We start from the raw sequence: 27,677 nt of genomic DNA on the forward strand, positions 1-27,677 counted from the left end.
TCTATATTACAAATAGATTTTTTTTAGAAATGAATCCTGTAGCCCTGCAATTACAGTGAAATCCTTCCTGACTGGAAAATTCAAAGGAACCTTCCTGATTTCTTATTGGAGGAAACACGAGAGATTTCGGAGTTGAAAGGGAAGGTGTTTCCGTGATATGTAAGATTCTTTCCATCTATACGATAGCATGATTATGTAATTATTGAGGGATTTTATCATTATAATTATTTTTATACTGTAAATGTATGATTTCAAACTCTTTGAATGCAATTAAATGTACATAGCATTAATTCATCATTCAATTTAAAAAGACTTATTCTATAGTATTATTTCAGCATCAAGAATTGGATCATTCACTAATTACTGTTCATAGAAATTTGATAAAAACCATTTTATTTTCTCTAAAGCACTTTCACCTTGTTTCCATCCATTGGATCATTTCTCCTCCCCTAAACAAACACCTCATTAATTATATATCAATCCCTAGTTTAGCCAAGTGAGTGAGAGGAATAAAAAGTACTGCCCTCTTTTGAACCAAAAAGAAATATGATGGGGAAGAGGAATTTCTACTTCTTCCTAAAATAAAAATTCTAAATGTCACCTACTGGTTTAAGTATTCTTTAAACTCAGAAACTTGATAGCTGATACATTTATGCAAACTCAACCATGAATCCTTAAATCACACATTTATCCTAGTTTATATCAAATTCTATTTGATCTGTCAGACTGACTCCATGGAAATGGCTCATCTATAAATGCAATCTTTCATTGCTACAGTTCCTCAGGTATTCCTTAATAAAAATGGATTTCTGCTTCCTCTTCCTTGTATAAAACTTAGGTATTTACATTGTTGGCCAGTCAGAGAATACTATCCTAATCTAATATCCTATCTTTCAAATTTTGATGTCTTGAGATTATATGAGTCTAGTAAATAGATCTAATGGAACATAATGAGCATTTAAAAGTTATACTGTTTACATAATTGCAATAGTCTGTTTATATGAATAGAAAAGAATGTGGCGAGCTGCCTACACACAGCTGGAAATGCAAACATGACTCAATTAGACAGCAAGTGTTCTGTTTTAGAACTGATGAAACAGATTTGAGTGTATACCATGGGGATTTAATACAGAACATTAAGTCTAGTGGTTAAAATACAGGCATCACAGACATCATAGATAACAACATCAAAATAATAAGCATGCTATAGAATTGAAAATTTCTACTCCACCATTACTAGACAATGATACTGTCTTGTCTATCACAGTTATGCGGACCAAGTTAAATATTGATATATAAAAAAAATAAGACCTTCGAGGAGTAGGACTTAGAAAAAATATAAATAGGAGTGAAAGCATTCAGAGGGACATAATTTAATGTCATTAACTGAATTATTTACAAACTACTAAAAGACAATATTTCCAGAGTCGATTTTTATAGAAACAAAGTATTTTGGTTCTAATTGAAAATGAAGAAATTAGAGTATCAATTACTGTCTGGATATGTTCTATTCAGATTCTTCAGCAATCAAGATGCCTAAAAATAATCACTTTTATAAAGCATTTTTATAATTAAGTAATGTGAAAATATAAATCAATTGTTAATTTAAAATAAGATTTTCCTTGTTCAGATTAGTATATTTAAATGTAATAAACATAAGGTAAAATATGCCTTAGATGGTACTAATCTTAAATTCTTAAATCTTCCAAAAATTTCTGAATGTTTAAATTATTAACAAATTACTGGTATATTTTTTTTTCACTATGGAAATACATTTTAGAGAAATTGTTATTCTGAGTTAGGTAGGGGTGGGCTGGTGCTCTCTAGGATCAACAGTGACTTTTACTCTATCTTTCTGGCCTCCAGCCATATCCTGTTGTGTTGTTGGACTTCATTCTCCTACAGGTTGCCTCATTGTTGCAAGATGGTTCCTCTAACTTGACATCATATTTGAGTTCTGTCATGGGTTGAATTGTATCCTTGGAGTCTTAACTAGAAGTACCTCCAACTGTGACCATTTAAAGATAGAATTTTTTAGAGATTAAGGACTAATCCAATATGCCTGGTATCCTTACAAAAAAAAAAAAAAAAAAGAACTTTGGACACAGAGGCAGATACATGGAAAGAAGATAACATGACAAGTCATGGGGAGAAGACAGTGGTCTATAAGCCAAAGAGAGAGACCTGGGACAGATCCTTTCCCTCACAGACTTCAGAAGGAATCAACCCTGCAAATAACCTTGATTTCAACATTACCAACCCTTCAGAACAGTGAAACATTAAATTTTTATTGCTTAAGGCAACCAGTTTGTAATACTTTGTTATGGCAGCCCTAGCAAACTAATACAAATTTAAAGCAAGAAGGTAGAAAAAAGTAGAGAACTCTTGGCTTTTTCTAGCTGTACCTGTCTATTTTTATTAAGAAAGTACCTGTTCTAGAGAGTTCATGGCTGACTTCTACTCATGTCTCATTGTCCAGGAAAAGATTATGGGATCATAAGACTATGCCAAACTGTAAATATGAAAGTGGACGGAGAGGGGACAGGGGAAAAATAGTCAACTCATCATGATTTTTACTTTTTAAATGTTCAGTCCAGGGACATTTTTTCCTCCAAAAAAAAAAAAAGTTAGCACCTATACAATGGAATGATAGCATCTACCAAAACAGACATTTTGTTTATTCTTCTACTTGTATATACTTCTATTCCATGTAGATTTTTAATTTATCTATGAGAGCTTGGCTAGATATATTTATGAAGATGAGTATTTTAAACAGACCTACAAGATTAAAAGAGAAGATGGAATGGCAAAGAGGTGCATTTACTGTAGGTTTCAGGGAACTTGAAGTCAGGGAACTAGGATCTAACTCTAGACATATTATTTACCCTCTGTAATGTGGTCTTCCCAACTGTTCTCCTTACTTCATCTCACAATTAAAAAAACCATCTGTTTACAATATAGTATGATATTGATGATTTAGAAGTGTCTAATACCAAATACTTTGGATTAGAAACCTATTATTGTTCTCAACAAACTAGGAAATTCTCAAATGAGACTAGGGATTGTGTTTGATATTACAAATTTTATAATCATTTGGTTTCTGCTCATGTTACTACAATTCAATGTAGTTTCAAAATTCATTTCTTGAACAGCCAGTCATTCCTGTGCTGGAATTATCCTTGTTTGAGGAAGACCACCATGATCCAAATTTTCAACCAGATATTCACTTAAGGAAATGTATTCTCTGTGATAAGCCTAAACCTGGCCAGAACACTGAACAATATTTTTGCACATCAAATATTTTCAAGCTTTTGAAAGTAAAATTTTTATTAATACTTTATGACTAATTAACAGCCCAAGTACAAGTTTGCTTCATAGGTGATGTTTTCCATTTTGCTTTTACTGTAGATATGTCTAGCTGTTCACCAAAATCTGGTCTCTTTATTCATACCATAAAGTTATAGCTAGAAGATAGTTGCCAAACCAGTTATTGCATTTTCTACCTTTATACCCCCTTATTAATATGTGTAGTAATTGTACTAGTCATTGTACTAGTTGGACTGGTCATTAGTCAATCTTTTTTAAGATTTATTCATTCATGAGAGACACACAGAGAGAGAAGCAGAGACATGGGCAGAGGGAGAAGCAGGCTCCCCATAGGCAGCCCAATGCAGGGGTCGATTCTGATCCCAGGATCATAACCTGAGCCAAAGGCAGTTGTTTAACCACTGAGCCACCCAAGCATCCCTGGTCATTAGTCAATTGAATGAAAGGAAAAGTGTGTGCCACTTTGGGACCACGGCTTTCACAAAGTGGATTTGCCTTCTTCACTGTTTGATGCCTTCTACTTGCTCACTGTTGATGACAGTGAGACCCTATGGGATGGTAGAACAGCAAAATAAAAGGAGTCCAGGGCAAGAATGTCACCATGGATGAAATCAAGTCCCTTACACAAACTACTTGTCTGAGATTGAAAGGAGATATGAAATTTCATTAAGCTGAACCCCTAAAAATAAGTTGAACCCCTAAATCTTTAGGTGTATTTCACTGCAGTTAGCCTATCCTAATCAAGGAGGCTCTCCCTCCCCCTTTTTCCCCCCAGTGAGATGATTTCCCATCCCTCTTGCACTTCCAAAGGAGGGAAGAAATCAATGGCAAAGGGCAGCTGCAGAAGCAACACCCAGAGCCAGCTTTCTACTCAGGAAAGGACACTCTACTTCCTCCTCATGGTTTTGGGTATTCTATAAGTTCAGAGAAACTTCTCTAATAACAAACTATAGAAGTTATCTTTGATATTATAGTCTCTCTTTTTTTGACATTTTTAATAGAAAATGTTAAAAGATCACCTCATTGTTTTCTAGATTGCAATTTCCATAAAAGCAGGATTGATGTGTTATCTGTCAGTTGCTGAGATACTAATGTGCCTATCACTCTGCAAGTGCTTAATAAATGTTAATTATTTGCAATTTGCAATAAACTACTTGCAAATGCTAAATAAAAGAAGCAAATCTCTTACAATAAACCTAAAAAGTGGTGTTTTCATTTTGTCAGACCCAGAAGCAAACTTGTCTCTTATGTCCTTAGCCAATATCTCTAGCTTTTGTATTTCAACCCAACTAGAATGTTTCTTCCAGTGGCTTCTTGACAGAACATTCCCAGCTGTTTCAGTGCTGCATAGCAAAGCTCTGACAGCTTTCAGAGCAAGAGTCAATATTAGTTAATAATCCATCTACAGTTGCAACTATTTCATTTCATCACAGTGACAACTTATATTCCTCCTGCCCCTGTTTCCTTTGGGACTGGTCTTGCCGAACATCAGTATTCGAAGCGAGGCTCCAAGTTGTGATTATAAATCCCTTTGAGTTATTCACTATTTATTTCCACTCAACATGTTCTAATTAACTCATAATGAATGCTCCATAAATACTGCACATCTTACATTTTTTCATCAGAATTTGGTAGGGAAGAAGTTGTACCACTTTCGGTTAACAAGTCTTCTCTGGACATCTTTCCACATCAAACACATTTGATGCATCTTAGTTTATATCCATCACTCAGCTTCATCAATGACCCAAGTTCTATCCTTCATTCTATAGCAGAATAAATTCACAAGTGCTGACACTTCCATACAGTGAAGCCTCACATACTGCCCAAGGGTTCTCGAGGACTTCCAGTGTGAGAGCATGTGTATGCGTGCATGCAATAACACACAGTGTATTTTCACATATTGTATTCTGAAGAACATCCTGATCTTTGAATAAACCCTCTTATTTTTTGTTTTCATTTGCATTATGGATTTGTTTGAAGAGATTCTAGCAATTGTTTGTGTTCTGGAGACAACCCTACTTATATTGTAGTTGAAATAATACATACATGAATAAATGTATGCTTTTTAGCTTTATGTGGTGTGTGTGTGTGTGTGTGTGTGTTTTGATCCTTTTGTGTTGCTATACTTTTTAAACAAATTTTGGAATGATCAGAGAATTTTATCAGTAAAAGAAATTTACTGTCCAAATAATTCAACCTCCTTGTCAGAGATTCTTGCAGAGAAGTCGTTTAAAAAAACAAACAAACAAAAAAACAAAACAAAACAAAAACATGTTTGGCAGAAGAGAGGTGCTATGGCCAGTCCTTCTTTGTTGACATTGTTAAATAGAATGTCTGCCTTGCCTTGTTCCTCTATGATTATTGTCCTAGTGATAGGTGCTTCTGCTTCAGCAAAATAGTAAAAAGCTCAGAAAGTTCATAACTATTTGGAATAGTTTCCCAATTTGAAATGAATTTGTGGGGCAGCCCGGGTGGCTCAGTGGTTTAGTGCCACCTTCAGCCCAGGGCCTGATCCTGGAGACCCAGGATCGAGTCCCATGTCGGGCTCCCTGCATGGAGCCCGCTTCTCCCTCTGCCTGTGTCTCTGCCTCTCGCTCTCTCTCTCTCTCTCTCTCTGTCCTTCATGAGTAAATAATACAATCTTTTGAAAAACTGAAATGAATTTGTGGAGTTGTGTTCACATAATTCTAGATATTTGTGTAACCAAGTTTGAGGCTATTGTTCAAGGACGTACATATTCAGCAGTTAGTATTTCTGACAATCCATCACTGGATCTCAGAGTCGGGGTCCCCAGCTTTAGAAGCATGTTATAGAACATATTAACAAAGCTGTAAAAATTTTATGAGATCATTTTAAAAACATTTTAGGATTTCCCTCAAATGTAGAAATCTAGAGGATTTGTATTTAACCTTTCTCTTTTCACTTTAGATTTAGATGACATACAATAGATCTTTAATTACTCTTTCCACTAGCAGTAGCTTTGGTAAATGCTTAATTTAGGAAATCATAATATGGGCAGGATAGAAGCAAAGTATTTCTCAGGTGGTAGCAGCAGTTTTACATTGATCTGGGCCAGCCAAAGCTCTAACTTTGTTGGATTGTGACAACAAATGTGGTTGTTTAAACTTATTTTGAAGTCCTTTAAACAGGGTTTATTTCATATATGTCAATTTTATGCTAAAACAAAAATTCTAAGTGACAGAACTCTGTCAAATTGTACAGCAGAGGTTGTAAAAAACACTAAAAAAAGAGAGCTGAATGTCAAATCCTAAATATGTATTCATTATAATTAGTCAGAATGATATTAAAATTTAAAGGATCACAAAACAAAAAAAAAATGATTTTAAGTCTTCCAAAATAAGTGAAATGGCAGTATTTCACTCCATCTTCTCTTAATCCTTAGGGTTATGGTAAGTGATAGAAGCTTCGTCTTAAAAGATGATTCAATTTGAATTATTTGATAGGCTTAAGACCTAAGATTTCAGAGGATCAGAAACATCTTGGGTAAAGACTAAAATGGGGGTAAATCATGGCACTTGAGTTGTGCTCTAAGGAGATAATCTAGGAATAAAACAATGACTAGAATGACAGAAGAATGCAAAGGAAATAAACCCTTGAGTCCAGAACATTGACAGGGCTTGAAGCTAGTTACTGACAGGGGAGAAGAACAATGATAAATCAAAGATGACAAGAAATTAACTTGGAAATTGAAAAATGAGAGCATCGCAAAGATTACATGGAATTTGATAAGATAGAGGTTTAAGCTTTAAGAAAGCAAACTAGAGCAAATTGGATAATTCTGTGTCTAGCCAACAGTTATCTCTGATGAAATGTTGTGAAGATAAAGGAGAATTGTTCATCTCTCAGTGTCAAAGTAAAATAAACATATTTGCTTCAAAATTACAAAAAGCAACACTATTTTTGACATGTTATTAAAAGAGTCTTCACATTTTTGGCAACTTGGGTAGACTTTTAACTGTAGAGAATATTCTGTGGTAAATATGATTAGATTTCCTATGATTACCCTTGCAAATTAGGTAAAACTTAGGAAGTTTTTGAGTATTACTTTTTCACCTAGCATGAATCTAAAATTTACATTCTGCACAATCATACTTCACAAAAACACTTCCTAGATTTAGTCACATAAACTGGAACAAAGGGATAAAAAATAAGCAACAATTCTTATCTAGTTAGTTCTTCCCATTAGTAGTTATTAAAAAACAAACAAAACCAAGCAAACAAACACCTAATTGGCTGAGTTTGAGGTGTCTATTTCCTCCATTTCTCACGTGACTTTGCTTTCAACTCAGTATTCAGTTATGTAAAAAAAGAAAATATGATGGAAAAGAAAATTACTGGGTGCTGTTGTGTCTAATAGATGATGTTTAACACAGTGATGAAAAGAAAATATGTACTTGAACAGAAATTTTATGATTTAGGTCAATTATACCCTTGGGAAAGGCAAATCCTATTGAATATGGAGTATGTTGAAATGTTCATGTTATTTCACATGTTTTGGGTCTTTTCTATTTTTTCTTTTTAAGGAGGTTTTTCCCATTATTTAAAAACCCAATGGGATTGTAATGGAACTGGGAAATGTAATCCATATGTTTTGGAACCTATTACAATTAAGTCATCAAATTACCATTGAAAATATTTTGACCATTTAAAATGCAAGATCTTTTTATAAATGTATATACATCCACACAAGAAAATAATGTTGAACTCATAGAATTAGTTTCTGGTTAAATATTTCACTTCCAAATACTTATTTTCACTTTAATGTTAAATGGCATGTTAACCAAATACATGATATTATAATAGTAGTGCGTATTAAATAATTATTGCTAATTTGTCATTATTAATAAAATATTAAATTATCAAGAACAATTTACTATTAAGTAGGCAAAAACTTATTCAGGGTTCATGTATTTATCAGCTATTCATTATCTAAACATGTAAATATTGCTGCAAATAAATTTTCCTGAGGGCAAAATACTTTCAAGTATACTCAAATCTGGTCTGCTCATGTCCTTGGAAAAAATAATCTTTTTTAGGCAAACAACAGAGGGTAATATTTGGTGTATTTGTTATAATACCTATTGGATAAATTCTTCATTCCATCCCATTGACCTATAAGTATAATATTCCATACTTTCATGAAAATATTTCATAGAAAAGTTGATTTCTCTTCTTCATTGAGCAAGAATATCTATTCCCATATCCATTAACTTGTCTCTGGCATTAAACAGGCTATTTAGAAAAAAATCCATATATGTTATATACATCATGTTGTTGGAAGAATTCTCTACTTTGCAGCCATCGTGGATACTGCTGGATCTGGGTTATCATTTCTCCTTTGCAGGTGAGGTCAGTTAAGTTTCATTCACTGAGTGAATCATATCAAGGGTTGGGTCTTTCTAGAATCCTCTTCCTTTGCTTAAATACCCTTGTGGGTATTGAAACTGTTTTTCACTTTTTCTTAAAAGTTAATCTTAGTTAAGATTAAAAGAATTTTAACAAATATTTCTGACATTAGAGAGTATTTATTCAGGGAACTCCAAATTTGAATGCTGCAGTAAATTATATACTGAAAGGATATCACAGCATTTGTTTTTCCTAAGGAAACACATTGAGCTGCCACAGCAGTAGAGAAACTTTGAGCATTTATGAAAATATAAAATATAAAATGTAAATTGCACGGTATTGGTATAGAAACATTCTTTAAGCATAATGTTTATTCACTTGTACAGAAATATTAGTATAATTTATTATAAATATACTTTGCATTTGAAAGTTTCCCACGAAACCTACATTTTTATAATTCTTCTTGTACATTAGGAGCAAAAAATGTAGATGATGTCACATGTGATTTCTATACATGTCTATCATGTCATGTTATGGTTTTCTTTGTGGAGGGCAAGGGCATCACTGTAACAACTACTGTGTGTGTAATCACACATGTACTGCTACTGGTGTGTGGAGATAGCATGATCTGTTTGTAGAAACATAGAATATAGCCATATGGTTTAGATTCTGGAATGTGTATAATGAAATCATTTGCAGCCCTACCCTGAACTTCAACAGAGAAAAGTTGCACAGATGGGAGAAACTCACGGGCATTGTAGTATAGAAGCTCTTTACGGGGGGGGGGCTGAGATAAACTGATAAAGCAGAAATATCTTCTCCTTACAGTTGGGAATACTGTGTCTTGGAAGGAACATAGGTAGGCCTGGAATCAGACAGATAGAATTGCAGTGTTTCCATGCGGATAAATTATTCCACCTTTCTGACTCTAAGTGTCTCTATTTTTAAAAAAGAAATCAGACTATTGAACTTTTATATGCATTCATATAAAAATGCTTAGAAAATCATAACATGCAATAATTAGTCGTACATGGTTTCATTTCCCTTCCAATCATCCTACCATATATGGAATGTCACTTTAAGTCATTACAGGTTTTTTTTTTTTTAAATAAATGGTCAGTTAAAATCAAAGTGAAATAAAGGTTGTCTACAAAACACATAGAAGCAATAGTCATCACAGTAATAGAAGAAATTATGTGCCATGTTGTACAGAGGCAGGAACCCCCCCCACACACACACAGAGCTTCATGCACACACAGATAACATTAGAGCCATATAGTTCAATACTGAAATGGACTTCTCTTATAAGAACATATGAGCAGAGATGTACTAGGCAGTGCACAATTTGCTGCCTGACAATGTCGCATGTGTTCTGACAGGGCATAACCAGATTAAGCACACCAGGAGAAGGAATGTGAGAGGCAGCTTGACTCCATAAGGCACTTCATCTATAAAAACTGGGGAACAGGAAACCTTAGTAGAATGTTTGTCACAGGTGAGCTTCCTAGATGAGAAAGGTAACTTATTAGAAAGAAGAACTTCAGGAGCTGGACAATCACTTTTTTTTTTTCCTACTGAAAACTTCAGCTTCATTGAGCCACCTCTTCAGTCCTACAAACGAGAGTAGGAACTGCACCTCCAGGGGCCATTGACAGTGTCTCTCCTCACCTGATTTCAGTGGGGGAGAGAAAAAAAAATAAGAAGCAAGCAAGCAACTTGGGAGCCTACAATAAGTTGAAGGCTCATAAATAATATCCCTTTTACCTCAGAAGAATCCTGTGACAGATAATATATATGAAGAGTAAGTCATCCAGATTGCCCACCTCTAAAGAACTGCAGTCTTGTGATTCAAATTAAATTTTATTGGCTCTGAAACTATGACCTTAACACCTTCTAGCTCCCCGAAAATTTATAGAAGTTTTAATGTTCCTATTTAAAGAGAAACAAAAATATGACTCCTTCTGTGGAAGGTGAACCAATAATAACTTACTTGGAAAAGAAAGCCTAAGTAGAACCATTTGAGAACTTGAAGACAGTCTTGATAACTGGTAGTTACTGAAAGCTATGTACAAAGCATTGTGCTAGTTACCCTAAATGCATTGGAACCAGGAATTCATGCTAAAGCCTAAGGGCGAAAGTCTTGTTGGAGAGAAGTGAGGGAAGTCCCAAGAAGCTTCCTACTATGAGAAACCAGAAAATACAAGGATCATCTTCATCCTAAGCCTTCAATTCTGGGGCCCCAGAATTCTCTAAGCTCATGGCACGATCCCCATCTTCCCTGCCTTCTAATGTTTCTGGTCTGCAACATAGAGGTCTTGAGGTCTTCAAGATTCACATTCCTATTTCAGCCTATCCCTGACCCTTCTTTCTTCTAACATTTTCCAATCTGCTACCACAATCTCTTGATTATTGTGACACTGTATAATTGGTATCTCTGCTTTTCTTCCTTCTCCCTTTGATGTCTTTATGACTTAGCAACTGCGGTCAGACTAAAACTGTATTTCAAAGAATTCTTCTAGTATGCTTCAGGATAGGGTGGCCTGGGAGCAGAGGTCTCGTGTTAGTTGGTAGAGGATTGGAAGTAAAGGTGGCATTGTGGCATTAGCACAGCTCTTCCCAGTTACTGAGCAAACACCAATCTTACTGCTGTTTGAATGATTTTTGCAGATTAATTAAAGTCCATAATCAACTGATGTAAAATTAACAAGGTAGCCCTTGGGGTATCTAATTTAATCATGTGGAAAATCTTTTTAAAAGGATTTAGGCCTTCTGTGGGGAAGAAAAAGTTTCCACCTTCTGGACAGAAAGTTCCAGTTCATGCTTGTGGGTTCTAGCTCTTTTGTGTCCATCCTTTCCTGTCTATGGACAATAAGGCTTGGCCTGTACCCACAGGCAGGAAACCACTCATGGTCTTTCCTTCTTGACTGTCTGCCTTAGTAACTTTACACTTGAGTAATAAGCCCTCACAGTGTATAACTCAATTCCTTCTAAGAAATCCCTTAATGTATCATATTGACTTTTGACTAAGACACTTTCCTAAGATGATTCTTAACCCAGCAGCCAGAATGATTGGTGAGAACCCAGCTGAGAACATACCACTCTCCTGCTCAAGCCTTTTAAAAATATTCCCATCTTATTTAGATTAAGAGCCAAAATACTGACATTCTCTTATATAATTCCCTATGATTTTGTCCTTCATTGCTTCTGTGATTTGCTTTCCTACCACTTTTTCTCTTGCTCATTATTCTCCAGACAAACTGGCCTCCTTGCTCTTTCTTAGACATTGGGTTCAGGATGTCTGGGTGGTTCAGCAGTTGAGTGTCTCTGTTTGGCTCAGGGCATGATCCTGGAGTCCCGGGATCGAGTCCTACACTGGGCTCCCTGCATGGAGCCTGCTTCTCCCTCTGTCTGTCTCTGACTTTCTCTTTCTGTGTCTCTCATGAATAAATAAAATCTTTAAAAAGAAAAAAAAAACACATTGGGTTCACTCCCATTTCAAGAACTCAGCAACTCATTATCCATAGGGCTTATTCCATTTTTACTTTGCTAGGGAGAAGTTAGTCTTTATTCCTATGAAGACCTTCAACTGATTGAATGAAACAGTTTAACTCAAAACCCATTGATTTAAATGCTAATCTCATTCAAAAAATAACTGAGCAACTCATTTTTTTTGTTTGTTTTTGCTTTGAAAAGGAAAAAATCTTGCAAGAAGCTGGAGTTTGGGGCAGGGAACCTTACCTATAGAGGAGCAAAGATAAGAATTACATCATCATTGTCATTTTATTAATAATGAAATAGAGACTCCAGGAAATCACATCATTTTCTTGATCATAACTTTAATGCTACTCCAGTGAATATGTTTTAGAAATTGGATTATAAAGGCAGAGGAAAGCTCTCTCAGTGTCAAAATATTTTTCTTTGTTGCCATATCACCTTCAAAGATTAAGGTGTAGTAGGAGAAATATACATTTATCTTCAGAATAAACAGCCTAAAAAATAAAAAATAAATAAAAATAAAAAATGAACAGCCTACAAAATATTTTTGCCATTCCTATCCTTTAAAATGCTCAAATATTTGAAATGGATCATTATATAAACCAGCTCCTCCCCATTGTTTTTAAGATGAAATTACTGTAGTTCTGTGATTTGATTTCTTCACTTATAAAATGGAAAGAATTATCATTATGTTGTAGAGTTGTCAGAATTATAAAGTGCTTGGACCAGTGACTGGTACAGAGTGAGGAAGACCAGAGAGGGAGAGGGACAAAGAAACTCCTCACTGAGAATGAGTATCTTATCCAGGGCTCAATTGTAAGACCCTGAGATCATGACCTGAGCCTAAATTAAGTCAGATGCTCAATTTACTGAGCCACTCAGGCACCCCTATCATTTACACTTCCTTTTAATATTAAGTTTTCAGTCATCACCCTCTTCCTTGATATCCTTGGATTTCCTCTAGATTAAAAATTAGGGAGCAACTGAGATTTTATGCTTACAAAAAAAACCTTGCCAAACAAACAAAACACCTGAATAACCACTAAAATAATGCTGAAGACTCAACTTATTTGTGATTTCATGAATTTTTTAAAAGAGTAATGCTACTTTTTTTTGCAAGGCAGATGATCCCAGTGTTATGCCATTTATCATGCTTTTGCTCTTAATCTGAGCATATTTTTTTATACTTGCCAAATCTGAGTGAACTCCAACTTAAACATATTTTTATCTTGTTTTCTGCTGCTGCCGGTTTCAACTGCTACTGAAAGACACACATGCAAGTGCTTGTTTTTTGAAAGTTAAAATCCACATTTTTCTCGGAAAATATTTTAACTTCTGTCCCTTCTACTTTTTTTAAAGATCCTTTTCATTTATTCTTCTTTCCATCAGCAGTTTTTCCCAGCCACTGAGATTCAGGAAATGTTGTTATGTGTGCCTTTGTGAACAGGATGATAGCTGCCTCCTGTGTAGTGGCAGATATTCCTAGAAGCACATCACCTACATCAACTATGGCAATCCTCATAATGACTCCAAAGTGGGTACGATTACACCTACTGTATGCAGATGAGAACCTGAGTCTGGGCAAGGAGTGCCTATTTCCAGGTCACAGAGCTAACAAATGCTGTGTGTGACTATTATCTCAGAGGGCTAACTTCAAATATGGTGTGCTTAAACTTTCATTATATTTACTAATACTGTTTTACTTATCTGTTATTCCCATTTTTTGACAATTTTTGTTAAAGGAAGCTGTGAATAGACTGTTAGTAATGAGAAAAATCCATAGGAATGCATCAAACATTATTCTTTTTTTTTTTTTTTAAGATTGATTTATTCATGAGAGACACAGAGAGCAAGAGAGAGAGAGGCAGAGACATAGGTAGAGGGAGAAGCAGGCTCTGTGCAAGGAGTCCATTGTGGAACTTGATCCAGGATCCCAGGATCACGCCCTGAGCCAAAGGTAGACACTCAACCACTGAGCCACCCAGGTGTCCCTCAAACATTATTCTTGAAGGAGATATTACGAACACTAAGTTGATTTAATTTTCTGCACCTAGTGTCTAACTGAAATGCAGCTATAATTTCTATAACAAAGCTTTAAACTTTTCACCAAAAAAAAAACTAAACAAAACACACACACACACACACACACACACACACACACAACAAACACAAAAAACTTTTCACCAGTATTGTTGGATAAATATGAAAGATTTACAAGGAAAAATAGTCCCATTATTATCTTGTTAATAATTTTATTTAGCCAACTGGAGAATTAAATTTCAATCGTTTTGTGTTATAATTAAAACTTTTAAGAGATGGGCAGCCCCCGTGGCGCAGCGGTTTAGCACCGCCTTCAGCCCAGGGCGTGATCCTGGAGACCCGGGGTCGAGTCCCACGTCAGGCTCCCTGCATGGAGCCTGCTCCTCTCTCTGCCTCTCTCTCTCTCTTTCTCTGTCTCTGAATAAATAAATAAAAAATCTTAAAAAAAAAAACTTTTGAGAGATTTAAAACATACTTTCTTAAGAGATTAACAGGACTATTGTCAATCCATACAAATTAATTGAAAGTCTTCACTTATTTGAGTTTCTTTTTCTTAATATATAGTATTTCTTTGTACAAATGGTTTGTTTTAATTTGTATGTATATTCATGTACAAATGCATCCATGTACAAGGAATTACATAATAGCATGAATTCTAACTTGGAGAAAGATCTGACCCTCTCTCAGAAAATTGAAAGAATATAATGCATACATTCATAAATTCAAGTGAATAGTGAGAAAAACAGGCAATAATGTAGAATCATATTTTTAACAAAAAATAGCTGAGAAGCAAAATAAAAAAGAATACTTTCAGAATTGTTTCGGTTTTGCTGAAGAAAATAATATCACTGTTAGGACAGATCATTGGTATTGAATTATATTGAATCATATTTTAGTTTTTATTTTTTAGTGTCAAGTCTGCCATTGTATATCTAATCTTGAATGTCAAATTTAGATTTTTATTGACTTTATCTTAAACTTATTAAAAATTCAACTGAGTCGCTCAGTACAACAGTACAGATTTAGCATCCTTGTACAGCCCAGGCTGCCTGGCCAGTTGCTCATTACTTTCAATGGCAGGTGTACATTTATCCACAGCGTTGGATTTCAAAATTTTGTTTGAAAAATTAATGCAACTAGTTAACATCTAAGATATTCTTATGGCAGTTATATTTATCAAAGCAAGTGACACAAAGAAATAGTAATCCAAACTTTCAAATTTTCTACAGAATATTTTATATTAAATATTTGTAATATTTAGTATGCTTTATTTATAAGTTATTAAATGTGTTAAAATTATATAATCAGGGAGATTACTATTTAATATCATCTATTCATTTTGGTATATACTGTGTTTACAGTAAATCTTTATTTACAGTTTGCCATCATTTATAGGCAAGGGGCAATAATATTTCAATAATATTTCAATGATATCAGAAACACATTTTGCTAAGAGGATGATTATTTTTCTTGTCCTCCACATGGTATCATAGGTTATAATTATTCTAGCATAGTCAGGGCTAGCCATTTGGAATCATAATTTGTTCCAAAGGGCTTAAAATATCCTTTAGTTCCAGGTGTAATATTATAGAAACTAGAGTTTGGATGTTACTTCATTCTGGTACTTATTCTACAAAGACGTAAATTGAAATAAAATCAAAATTTCCATTATATTAATTTCATCTCATGTTAATGTTACAGGAATTTTAACAAGAGTGTTGCCTGGACAACTCTATTTTTGGAATGAGGCCACAAATATACTAATGCCACTTAAATTTGTCTAAAGGCAGTCAGATATGTGGTATACCTCGATTTAAGTTACTTCATTCTGAATTTCCAGCTGTAAAATAAGTCATGGGAATGTAATGTACATCATGGTGACTAGTTAATAATATTATATTGAACATTTAAAAGTTACAAAGAGAATAGATCTTAGAAGTTCTCATCACAAAAATTTTTTGTAACTATATATAGTGATGCGTGTTAACTAGACTTATTGTACTGTTCATTTTTCAATAATGCAAATATTAAGTTGTATACCTGAATCTAATATAATGTTGTATGTCAATTATAGCTGAATTAAAAAGAAGTTACTTTATTCCAATTGGTTGAATTGATTTTGTGTATAGACCTCTATTTCTTATGATACAGGATTTGGGGGAAAAATACAAAACCAAAAATTTACAAAAGAAAGTCCAGAGTTGAAAAGAATATGGAAAGATATATTACTTTTTATAAAATACTTACATGTCATTACATAAATATTTCTTAAAATCGAAGGGAGTGACAGGGGTTTAGAAATGGAAAACAAGTCACCCCCTTACAAGGAATATTGTTAAATTTTCACTGAGGCAAATGAAAACAGTTCTCTCATTCATTCCTTGATTCATTCAGCCAAACAGCCCAATTCATAAATGGATCTTGCAGAAAGCAAACCCAAAGCAAATTCATTTTAATGAATTCAAAACCACATGTGTATTAAACTGTTTAATGTAACAATTAAGGTCCAGAATGTTTTGATCATCATACAGCCTCAGTTCTTAAATCTTGCATAGAGAAAGAAGCCAAATGTTCAGCAACTTCATGTTTGACTAATTTTGAATTGCACAGAAAATAGTCAATGCAAGTGACTTAGTAGAAGTACATCTTTCACAAAATATAGTGTGCCTGTTAGTAGAGCATAATCATTATAGATACACATGTATACTTGCAGTAGTGAGGAGTTGCTATTCTAATTTTAACCCATTCTTGACATCATTCTAAAAACCAGAGTAGGATGTGAAAACTTTCTATTGCAAATGAAATTCACTGATGGTTAAAAGCAAACTGTATCAAATGGATCACCATATTTGTAACAGGAACAGAATAACTTAATCACTTGGGCTACAGATGAGAAATCTCAAAAACTTCTAGAAGTTGAGAAAAAAAGTGTCAAACTTTGCATATTTCTGATGGAAATTTAATGAGTGAGGCATTCATTAGTTGGGTTTCTCATTCATCTAAAAAATAGATTAACAAAAAATGAGAATGGAACCCAGTCTCCATGGGTAACACATTTTTCCTTTCCTTGAATAATTCTGGGCAGTTTATGGCTTAAGATGGATAGATTTATACCAGGGCACCAGCCCAACTCTATTTGTAGACTATGTTCTTTGCCTGCCCTATTTGGGAGGGACCTACTTACATTGTGTGGCTAGAGGAATGATAAACATGTGAAATGACCTTTTCCCAGTTAACTACAATCCTTCTGAACCTCTCTGAAGTAGACATGGATTAAAAACTTCACTTAAGAGACTGGTATCTAGAAGCTAAAAAAGCAAGATTTAGTTCATAGAGTATATTCAATTAATACACTTTACTATCTAGCTCTAGGCAAGATTTTGGGAAATTGATAAGCCAGAATTAAATAAACTTTGATGAAAAATAGATAAAGAAAATATAGTAAGAGGCTATTCAATCATAAGTTAGTCATTGAAGATTTCTAAAGTCAAGCTATTTTGATTTCATATTTTATTAAGTCCTAAAGGTTATCTGTAGGGGTGCCTAGGTGGCTCAGTCTGTTAAGCCTCTGCCTTCAGCTCAGGTCATGATCTCAGGGTCCTGGGAAGAGTTGATAATACCACCCCTTAGTGAATCTTGGTTTTTTCTGTTAAGGCCTTCAAGGGAATGAATGAGGCTCAACCATGTTAGGGAAAGTATTCTGCTTTACTCAAAGTTTACTGATTTAAATGTGAATCATCTCTAAAATTACCTATAGGCAACATCTAGAAATATTCAACCAAATGGTGGGGTACCAGAGCTTAACCAAACTGACATGTAAAATTACCCATAATACCCATCAAAAATCTCAAGTACGTTAATTTAGATGTTTATTTCCAGGTGAAAAGAGATATATGGAATATACTTTGCTCTCTACACCTCATATTTTCTGCTTTTTAAATTTGGGGAGATCTTAGTTTCATGTCCAACTGGCTTATAAGATGTTAGCTATTATTTATGGGTTTAATTAGCTATGTATAGAACATTTACTTTAAATAATTGGCAAGATCTTATTTTCAGTGTCAAATTAGAACTGAAAATATCGAAAATACATAGGTACAGTTATTACTTATCTAACATAAGACTTTCCTTTAACAGAAGATATACTGTAGCTTTTATTTCTGCTACCAATCCCACAATATGAAATATAACTGAATGTCAAAGTATGCACTTTAACCTGAAACTCTCAACCTACCTTTTTGTCCTATAACAAACTTTACCAAGATTGTCTCTATTCACACACCCTATTCAATTTCCATATCATGGACTAATTCATCTTATTCATATTTGGATTTGTCTTTATCGTTTTACCAAACAATTCTCAGTAACACTAGAGAGAGAGACTCAGTGGACACGTTTTAGTTCTCATCTTATGGTACCTCCCAGAAGCATCCAGCTCCTTTGGCTTTGTTCCCTGTCTTGAAGAGATCTACTTGCAGGTGTCAGACAGAGCTAGCCATCCAGGGCTGAAGCTCAACCTCAAGGTAAATATTAGCGATGTGATTGTGTCAGTTAACCTTGAATAGGTAATAGCCAGAGCTGTATTTGTGATGAAATCATCTAGAAAGTATGGAATGTGAAGAAAGAAGGCTTAGGACAAAGCCGTGAGTAAGTAATATCAACATTTAATGCCTAAGAAGTCAGGGAAATAAGTAGAAAACCAACAGTGTGACATTTCAGAAAGGAGAAGGTGTTTCAAAAAATGTGGTTGTTCAACACTGTGGAAAACTGATGAAATGTCAAGAAAGACGAAACCTTCAGTATTTGCATGGGAAGACATTTGGGAAACTCATAGAGGGAGAAGATAAATTGGAGTGGGTTGAGGAAAAACCTACATTTGTCAATTTCTTGTACTGCATAAAAAGTGACTGACTTGCTATTCCTGGCTTTTTTCAATGTGACCCCATACTATATCTCTCCTTCCTTTGTTTATTTTGACTTTCAAAATGTGCTCTGTAATGAAGATGACTATCCTCTTATTTAATTCACTCAATTTACCACTCTATTAATTCATTCAAAACTATCTAGTGAGTTCTAACTTTATGTTAGCATTGTCCAAACACTGAAAATTCAGCAGCGAGTAAAATAAGAATGAGGTCTTTGCCACAACTCATTTAACCAAATTGTCACTATACAGAATGTTTTAGCAGACTTGCTGAGGAAACAAGGAACCATAAAATCTCAATGACTGCAACAATAAAGCAACATTTATTTCTTGTTTAACCTACACATAAGCCGAGATCAGTGACAACCCTCCATATATTTCCATTCCAGGACCCAGACAGAAGATGTAAACAAATGGGCTGGCAAAATTTATTAGTACATCTTAAAAATTCTTCTTCAATGTATTATATGCCATGTCCATTCATATTCCATTGGCTGAAGCACATCACATGGTCAGGTTCAGTGTCAACGAAGCAGGGAATAAATGTTTTTTCATAATGAGCCCCTTGAACTCCAGGGCAATGCAATGGGCAGGAATGAATAATTTCCTTACAGGAAAGGAGGAATGAATAACTGCCTGCAATAAAACAATCTAGCACAAATAGTTGCTCCTATATTTTATCTACAAAGTCATCCTATAAATGTCTAAGAAAAGTTGACTCAGGCAATGTTATCTTTGCATTGTGATTCTTAGAAGTGACTTGAGAATGGCCACCACCATCAGAACTTTGTTTTTATTTAGCATAGTTACTTTTATCCTTTCTTAGGAACAGTATGACTTAGTTTAAGGCTTATTTATTTTAGGGAGGGGAGGAGGGGCAGAGGGAGAAGGAAGGAGACCATCTGAAGTGGATTCCCCACTGAGTGGGGAACCCAACATGGGGCTTGATCCCATTACCCTGAGATCATGACCTGAGCTGAAATCAAGAGTTGGACGCTCAACCCACTGAGTACTGAGGCACTCCAGAACACTATTAATTATTAGTGTACTTTATATTCTTATTTATACCAGGAAATTCTGTATTAGGAGAAAAGTTATACTTTTTGTACAGCATACAAAATAAATCCATTTGTTAATTCATTAAAAGATATTTATTGAGTTTATACAATATGCTACAATCACAACTGGAAACACACAAACACAGCAAATTGTCAAAACCAAAAATACCACATCTTTGGACTCTTTCTCTCTCTGGACTAACACTGCATCCTACTCTCCTTCCAACAGTTATATTCAATCTGGTGCATGTGGTACAAATCTAATTATATCAGGGCTCTACAACCACAACCTAATCTTGTCCTTTAAATAGTATCTTATGGAAAAATTCAGACTCATTATCACAATATAGAGTACCCTGCAGGCTCTGGGCTTTCCTTCCTCACCTTGCTTATTTCCTAGGACTTAGGCTTTCTCCCAACCTATGGCCACTCTGGCCTCCTTTCAGTTCTGGATTCTGTGCAATTTGATGTCTTCTCATTTTCTACCTAGAAGGCACCAATTGTCCATTCATCCTTCCTTGGAAAGGATTTTCCTGGCTCTTCAATAGAAATAGGATTCCTGTTTCATTTGCTTATATCACACTGTATTTTTCCTTAGCCATACCACAATCTGTAACTACATATATTCATGGCATTATTATTATTTTTAAAGATTTTATTTATTTGAGAGAGAAAACATGTGCACAAGTCGGGGGAGGGGTAGAGGGACAAGCAGACTCCCTGCTGAGCAGGGAGCCCAATGTGGGTCTGGATCTCAGGACCCTGAGATCTTAACCTAAGCTAAAGTCAGATGCTTCAACTAAGCTACCTAAGTGCCCCTATTATATATTATATATATATATATATATATATATATACATATATATAATATAAATATATATATTTAACTCTTCTTTGCCTTCTAGGCTTGGGTAGTGAAGGATGACCTTGTATACTAGAGCCAGTGAAAAACTCTTTGTGGTTAGTTAGGGCAAAATAAGTAAAAGCATTTATGCATTTCAAAGTGTTGCAGCAATTTCATTTCACCAGGACATCCAGATTTGTCGTCAGTGGAATAATTTCTAGCCAGGATATAAAACATGGTGTTTTGAGACCCATATGATATAAGCTTCATGCTATTCAGACGAAGTAGAACCACATTGTAATATGTGACATTTCAGGTTAATTTTCCCACTGTAACCCAAATGGGTATAAAATTTTGAGAAAAAGTAAGTTTTTGTATGTATTTTTATAATTTGTTATTTTTAGAATAATTGATACTTTTAATGATACCTGCTTTTTAGATTATAGTTTAACATTATTAGTTATCATAAGGAAATACAATTTGCAGTATTTAATTTGTATTCCTGATTTAAATAGGCAGAAACAAGTCACATTACATTCAGCTTGATTAGATAAGATCTACTTTTGTGAATGCTATAGTCGGTATCCAGCCAATGTGATGATGAAAGTCATTCTGAAGAGCTGATAACCAGGAGCTCATACTCCTTTTACTTACTAGTATAATTTCTAATATATTAAGATCAGTTTTTGAACCATAATTGATGGTGATGTGCTAAAACCACAGTGTATTATTTATGGAGATATATTGGCTAATGAAGGGATGAAACCATCAAAACTTCACTGGTATTTACATAAAACATATAAATAAATATGTTTAAAACCAAAAGAGTTCTTCATAAAAAAGACTAATGAGTTAAAAAGTTGACAGAAACAGATGTTCAACATTGCATATATAAATATTGGTGCTATGTGGGCTTCTTGTAAAATAGCACTCTGGGTTGCTGAGACTAAATAAAATACAATTGCTGACACACTAGTGAAACATGGAGATAAAGATATTTGCCTGAAAAAAATATTTGCTTAGAAGAATCTGCGGTATGAGGTCAATCAAATACTACTTTCCAATGATACCGTGTATTCAGGAAGTGGGTGATGATATAGAAGACCAAGTCATAGGATAATTAAAGCTAAGCAAAGTGTTTTTAGTTGCAACTAGACTAATGCATTGATACTCCTAACCCAGCCATTCTTTTAGCTATATGTATTTTTAAACATAATGTTAAAAATAATTCCACTTTTTTTTCATTTTTGACTTAAAATGACTAGATCTGAACTGTATAAAATCTTAAATGGTCAGACAATGTAATTTGGAGATTAAGCTTTATGTAGGAGTGTGGACTGATAGCACAACACTTATGGCTGAAAACTTTCTGGAGTACTCAACTATGGAGCTTGTGCCAGAAATGCTCATCAACACGCTACTTTGTTGAACAACAAAGGCATTGCTTTGCATAAAATGTCAGCTTAAATCAACAAAGTGCTTAATAGCATACTAACATTTGTAAATTAAGTAACTGCGAAGACACTGAATTTGAGATTATTGTGCTTATCCAATGATAATATGGAAGCTGATCATAAACTCACATTAATGCATGAAGAGGCATGACATTGTAGGGATGAAAAATTCTGTTGAAAACATTTAAATGACTGAAAAAATTCTTAATATTTCAGTAAGATAAGAAACAAGTTTGGTTCCAACTTTTTAAAGATGTTCAATGATAGGATTCCTTGTTGATATGATACTTTGTATATATTTAATGATACTAACACTTCTAAGTATAGTAGGAATGAAATAACTTTTTTCAATGGCAGATAAAATGGCAGAAGGCAAAAATCAAACTGAGAGGCTTTGAAAAGATTAGTTTTTACAGATTTTATAAATTTACCTTAGAGATTATCAAGAAAGTAGATATTAATATTTACTATTTCATACTTGCAAAAAGTTATCACCACAACATTTATTAGGTTTGATGGTTTCTATGTGTCAGCTTGACTGGCCTAAGGGTTGCCCAGATAGCTAGTAAAACATGAATTATGGGTGTGTCTGAGGATGCTTCTGAAGGAGATCAGCATTTAAATCCATGGACTAAATAAAAAGGTAGCCCTCACCATTGTGGGTGGGCATCACTTGATCCATTGAGGGCCTGGACAGAACAAAAGGTAGGGGAGGCTGAACTGACTCTCTGATTGAACATCCACCTTCCTCTGCCCTTTTGTTTCAAAATCTCCAACTAGACTCAAGTTTCAAGAGGCCCCTAAAGATGAAATAAAATGTGTGATCCATGAGGAAGTGTGCTGCACTTTAAAAGATCTACTTGACATTTCTAATTTTTGCAAGCAGAAATCACAGGAATGAATACCAAGAATGAGGGATAATAGGGAAGGAACATAAATTTGGATCAAGTGAAATATACTGATAGGAGCCCACTAAGCAGAGATTCTACACTGAATGTTGCAACTTGAGGGATTAGAAAACACTCTGATGGTTTGTTTGATAGATTGGCTGAAATATAGACATTGAGCGAGTTGGAAATACTCAATCTTTACTATGCAGGACAGGATTAAAAGGTTTAGGGAGATTAGAATGTTAGAATAGATTTATCATTTAAGACTTACCCATACTTGGAGAGTCCATAAGATCTACTTTTTCCTAGTCTTTTGAGAAATAAATTTGTGAGGGCGGCCTGAGCATCCTTGAAAAGCTTTGTATCCATTGTACCCTATAGTCCAGAACTTACAGTGGGAACTGCTGCCACTCAATTGGAAAAACTAAATGCATTAGGAATAATTGGGTCCAGGGGTGACAGGTGAGCCAAATGACAGCCCTTTACCACCAAAGGCCAAGTGGGTGTCATTACCATAATGGACAGCAGAGTCAAAGCAACAATCTGACTCTTGTAGACTTATGGCACTGGCTAGTTCATCATGATGTTCCTAGAAGTAAAATAGGTAGGATGTTTTACTAAATTCTTATTTGATCTGTATAAACAGAAAAGTTGTAGGTCAAGTGAATTTGAATCATGAAAATGGAGTCACAGACCCTCATTCAATTCCCAGAGTTGAGCCAGTTTACAAACCTAGAACCTTTAGAATGAAGAGGAGTTCAGGTCCCTTTGGGAAGGAAGGATCCCTATATTGCATGGAAAACTTATACTATTCTTCCAGGCTTTTCTCAAAAGTTCTATGGCCTTTAACCAGGGTACTACACACTGGCAGGAACAAATCATTGATATTTTGTGGACTACTGGTTCTAAACGGACACTAATTTCAGTAGACCAAAAAAATTGCTGTGGCCCACTGGTGAGAGTAGGAGCTTATGGAGGTCAGATGATCAACAAAGTTTTACTCAAGTCCTTCTGACAGAGTCACTGGATCCCCAAATCCATCCTGTGGTTCTTTCCCTTGTTCCAGAATGCACAATTGGAATTGACATATGTTAACCTTAAAAATAAAACTTGGTTATTTTACCAGCAAATGTGGGTTCATTCGGGAATAGAAGAAAACTGCAATTTGAGATGAACAAGCTATGGAAATACCATAGGCAAATCTGGAGAACAAAGGAGAAGAATATTCTTTTATAGTGGAAAGCAGGGAGTTGGGAGGGACCATTGTAACAAAAATCCTTTGGAATAACTAGGAATTTGGAAGTGTAGTGGCTTTTCCTTGGCTAAGTTGTGGCAGTTTTTCATTGGCTGTGATGTTACTCAGTGAGAAGAAAACCTTTTCTCCTCCAGCTAGGGTAAGAAAGGCTTAATCCTATAGAGAATGCAAGGTATCATTTCCTGGTTCTGCAAATGAGGACACATGGTGGGCATGAGAAATTTCCCTTCTGACTTCCTGGCTCCATTTTAGTGAAGTTTTCTTTTATTAAGTTTTACCCATACTTAACAACTGGCACAATCCCATTTGTTCCCTGAAGTGTGCAGTGAGGGCTACTATGTAGAAAGGCAAGTGGAAACCATTAGAACTGCCTCTAGCCTGGCAAATGGTCCAAACATAATGGAAGTATAAATTGATAAAACAAAAAGTTGTTTTGAAAACACATCATCACTTGCTTCATTTTGGGGTACAAGTTAAAAACAAATAAGGTGAGAGGCACCAGGGAGACTCAGTGGTTATATGTCAGCCTTGGCTCAGGTTGTGACCCCAGAGTCCTGGGATTGAGTTCAGCATTGGGATCCCTGCAGGGAGCCTGGTTCTCCCTTTGCCTATGTCTCTGCCTTTCTCTGTGTCTTTCATGAATAAATAAATAAAATCTTAAAAAAAAAAAGAAAGAAAGAAAGAAAAAGGTGAGCTTGCTGAAATTACTTTAAAGACTCTAGTTCTATTCTTAATAATATATGTATGTGAGATTGGCTTCTGGACAATGAGTGTTATTAAAACAAAATCTAGAGATAATAAAGAGTCGTCACATTATGCATTTTGTCAGTAAAACCTAGATTAGACATGTTAACAAGAAACTGTTCGCGTTTATCACATCACATCAGAAATTTTTAAATACTTATTTTCAAAGTGTGTATACATAAGTGTTAATTATATGAAATCACACTTTAGTTTCGTTTAGTTGGGATTGTAAAAAGCAAATATTATAGTAGCAATTCTTTCTATTAGTAGCTTATAAATATTCTTTCAGCAAGTTATACTAATTTTTAAAATATTTTTTAGTTTATAATTATGTTCTGATTATGTCTATAAAATGGAAGGAGATTCCTGATTCTAAAAATAAATGGTTTTGCGTTTAGTATATCTTTCTTTCATTTCAGTTTGTCTAGTAATTTTTGTTCTTTCACAATAGATTAAAAACACTGGTTGTCCACCATAAATATTACTATTTTCTTTTAATTTTGAAATATAGAATCACAAAAAATTGCAAAGATAGTACAGACAAGTGCCATGTACCTTTCACCATATTCTTTCAAAACTTATGTCTTAACTATAATGAAATGTCAAAACCAGGAAATTGACATTAATATAATATGTATACTTAGTTTAATCATTTTATAACTTAGGTTAGGGGGATCCCTGTGTGGCACACTGGTTGAGCACCTGCCTTTGGCCCAGGGCCTGATCCTGGAGACCCGGGATTGAGTCCCACATTGGGCTCCATGCATGGAGCCTACTTCTCCCTCTGCCTATGTCTCTGCCTCTCTCTCTATGTCTATCATGAATAAATAAATAAAATCTTAAAAAAAAATAACTTAGGTTAGGTTGGCATAACCACCACCACAATCAACACACCATGAAGATCTGCCTAATTCTACCTCTTTATAATTACACTTATCCTCATCTACCTTCAATATACCTTGGTAACCAAAATATGTTCTCTATTTCTATAATTTTGTCATTTCAAGAATGTGATATTAATGAAATCATTCAGTATGTGATATTTTGACTTCCTCTTCCCTTCCAAACTCAGAATAATGCCCTTGGGATCCATTTAAATAGGGGTTAGAACTCCAGCATATCTTTTGAAAGGGACACAATTCAGCCCATAGTGACGATATGGCTAATATTGGTCTGCAACTTTCTTTTTCTCTTTTTTCTTCCTCCCTTTCCTCTCTCCCCTCCTCTCTTTTGCCTCCCCTCCCCTTCTTTCCTTCCCTTTTTTTCTTCAAGGTCTTTTTCAAGTTTTGAAACCAGTAATAAGCTAGTCTCATAAAATGAGTTGTTATCCCTCCTACTCTGTTTTTTGAAAAAGAATGTATAACTTTGACTTTATTTCTCCATTGTTAGTTTTCCTGGTTGATTCTATCTCAGCTTTTTTTCTTTATGGTAGCAAATTCAATTTCCATAATTAAGACTCTTCATGTTTTCTGTCTTATTAATTTTTATAAACTGTATTTTCAAAAAATGTTATTGTTCTATTTTGTCAACTCTGGCATATAGTTCTTAATAGTGCTTTCTCATTCATAATTCTTTATCTGTGGGCTCTAACTCTTGTTATTTTACTGCCAATGTTAAAACTTATTAACATTTTTTTTAGCCATGCTAATAGACATTTCTCCTAAGAATTTCATCATTGATTCTTTTACCATAATTGCTAGGAACACTGGATGGATGCTGGAAAACAGAGCCAAAATAGATGGACTCTGCTTTCATAGAACCATAGCCTAGTGAGCAAAAATTTAGAATCAAGTATGTTCGGTACACTGATAAGAGGTCCATGTGCTTCAAGAAAGCCTTCCTAAATCTGAAAGGTGCATAAAATTTAGTGAGAGAAGAAAGCTTTACTTTTTAGGGAAAGAAAAAACTAAAGGAAAATTCCCAAAACAAGAGATTGTAAATAAGGTATTGTGAAGAAGTTAAAAAAAATACAATATTTCCAGATGTAGATTACAAAAGGGGAAGGGAGTAATAAGAAATGATACTGGATAGATATGCATGGCCAAATGATATCTCTAAGTCCTAATGAGATTTGACATTTGCCTAAACAGGATGGGAAACCACTGAAGGATTTTAAGCAAAAGAGAATAATGATCAAATTTGCGTTTTTGAAGTCACTTCCATGTATAGGATGTGTTGGCAAGAAGCAAGGTTGGAAGCAAGAACCTGTGCCAATGATCTATACAAAAGATGACCAGGAGGTAACAGAGGAGTTGTAGAAAAGTAGATGGATATATCTA

General features: G+C 34.6%; 1 long non-coding RNA gene and 1 other non-coding gene across 2 annotated transcripts in view; one reads left to right on the plus strand and one right to left on the minus strand.

Annotated features, from left to right (window-relative positions):
• LOC125754132 (uncharacterized) overlaps positions 1-27,677 on the plus strand; it is a 134,250-nt gene that overhangs the window by 95,312 nt on the left and 11,261 nt on the right. The window lies entirely within an intron of this gene.
• Positions 4,098-4,305, minus strand: LOC112661935 (small nucleolar RNA U3). The gene has a single exon (XR_003138095.1). It is a non-coding gene; the product is annotated as a small nucleolar RNA U3 (small nucleolar RNA).

Source organism: Canis lupus, chromosome 31 (assembly GCF_003254725.2).
Source record: "Canis lupus dingo isolate Sandy chromosome 31, ASM325472v2, whole genome shotgun sequence".
In the NCBI taxonomy this organism is placed as follows: domain Eukaryota; kingdom Metazoa; phylum Chordata; class Mammalia; order Carnivora; family Canidae; genus Canis; species Canis lupus.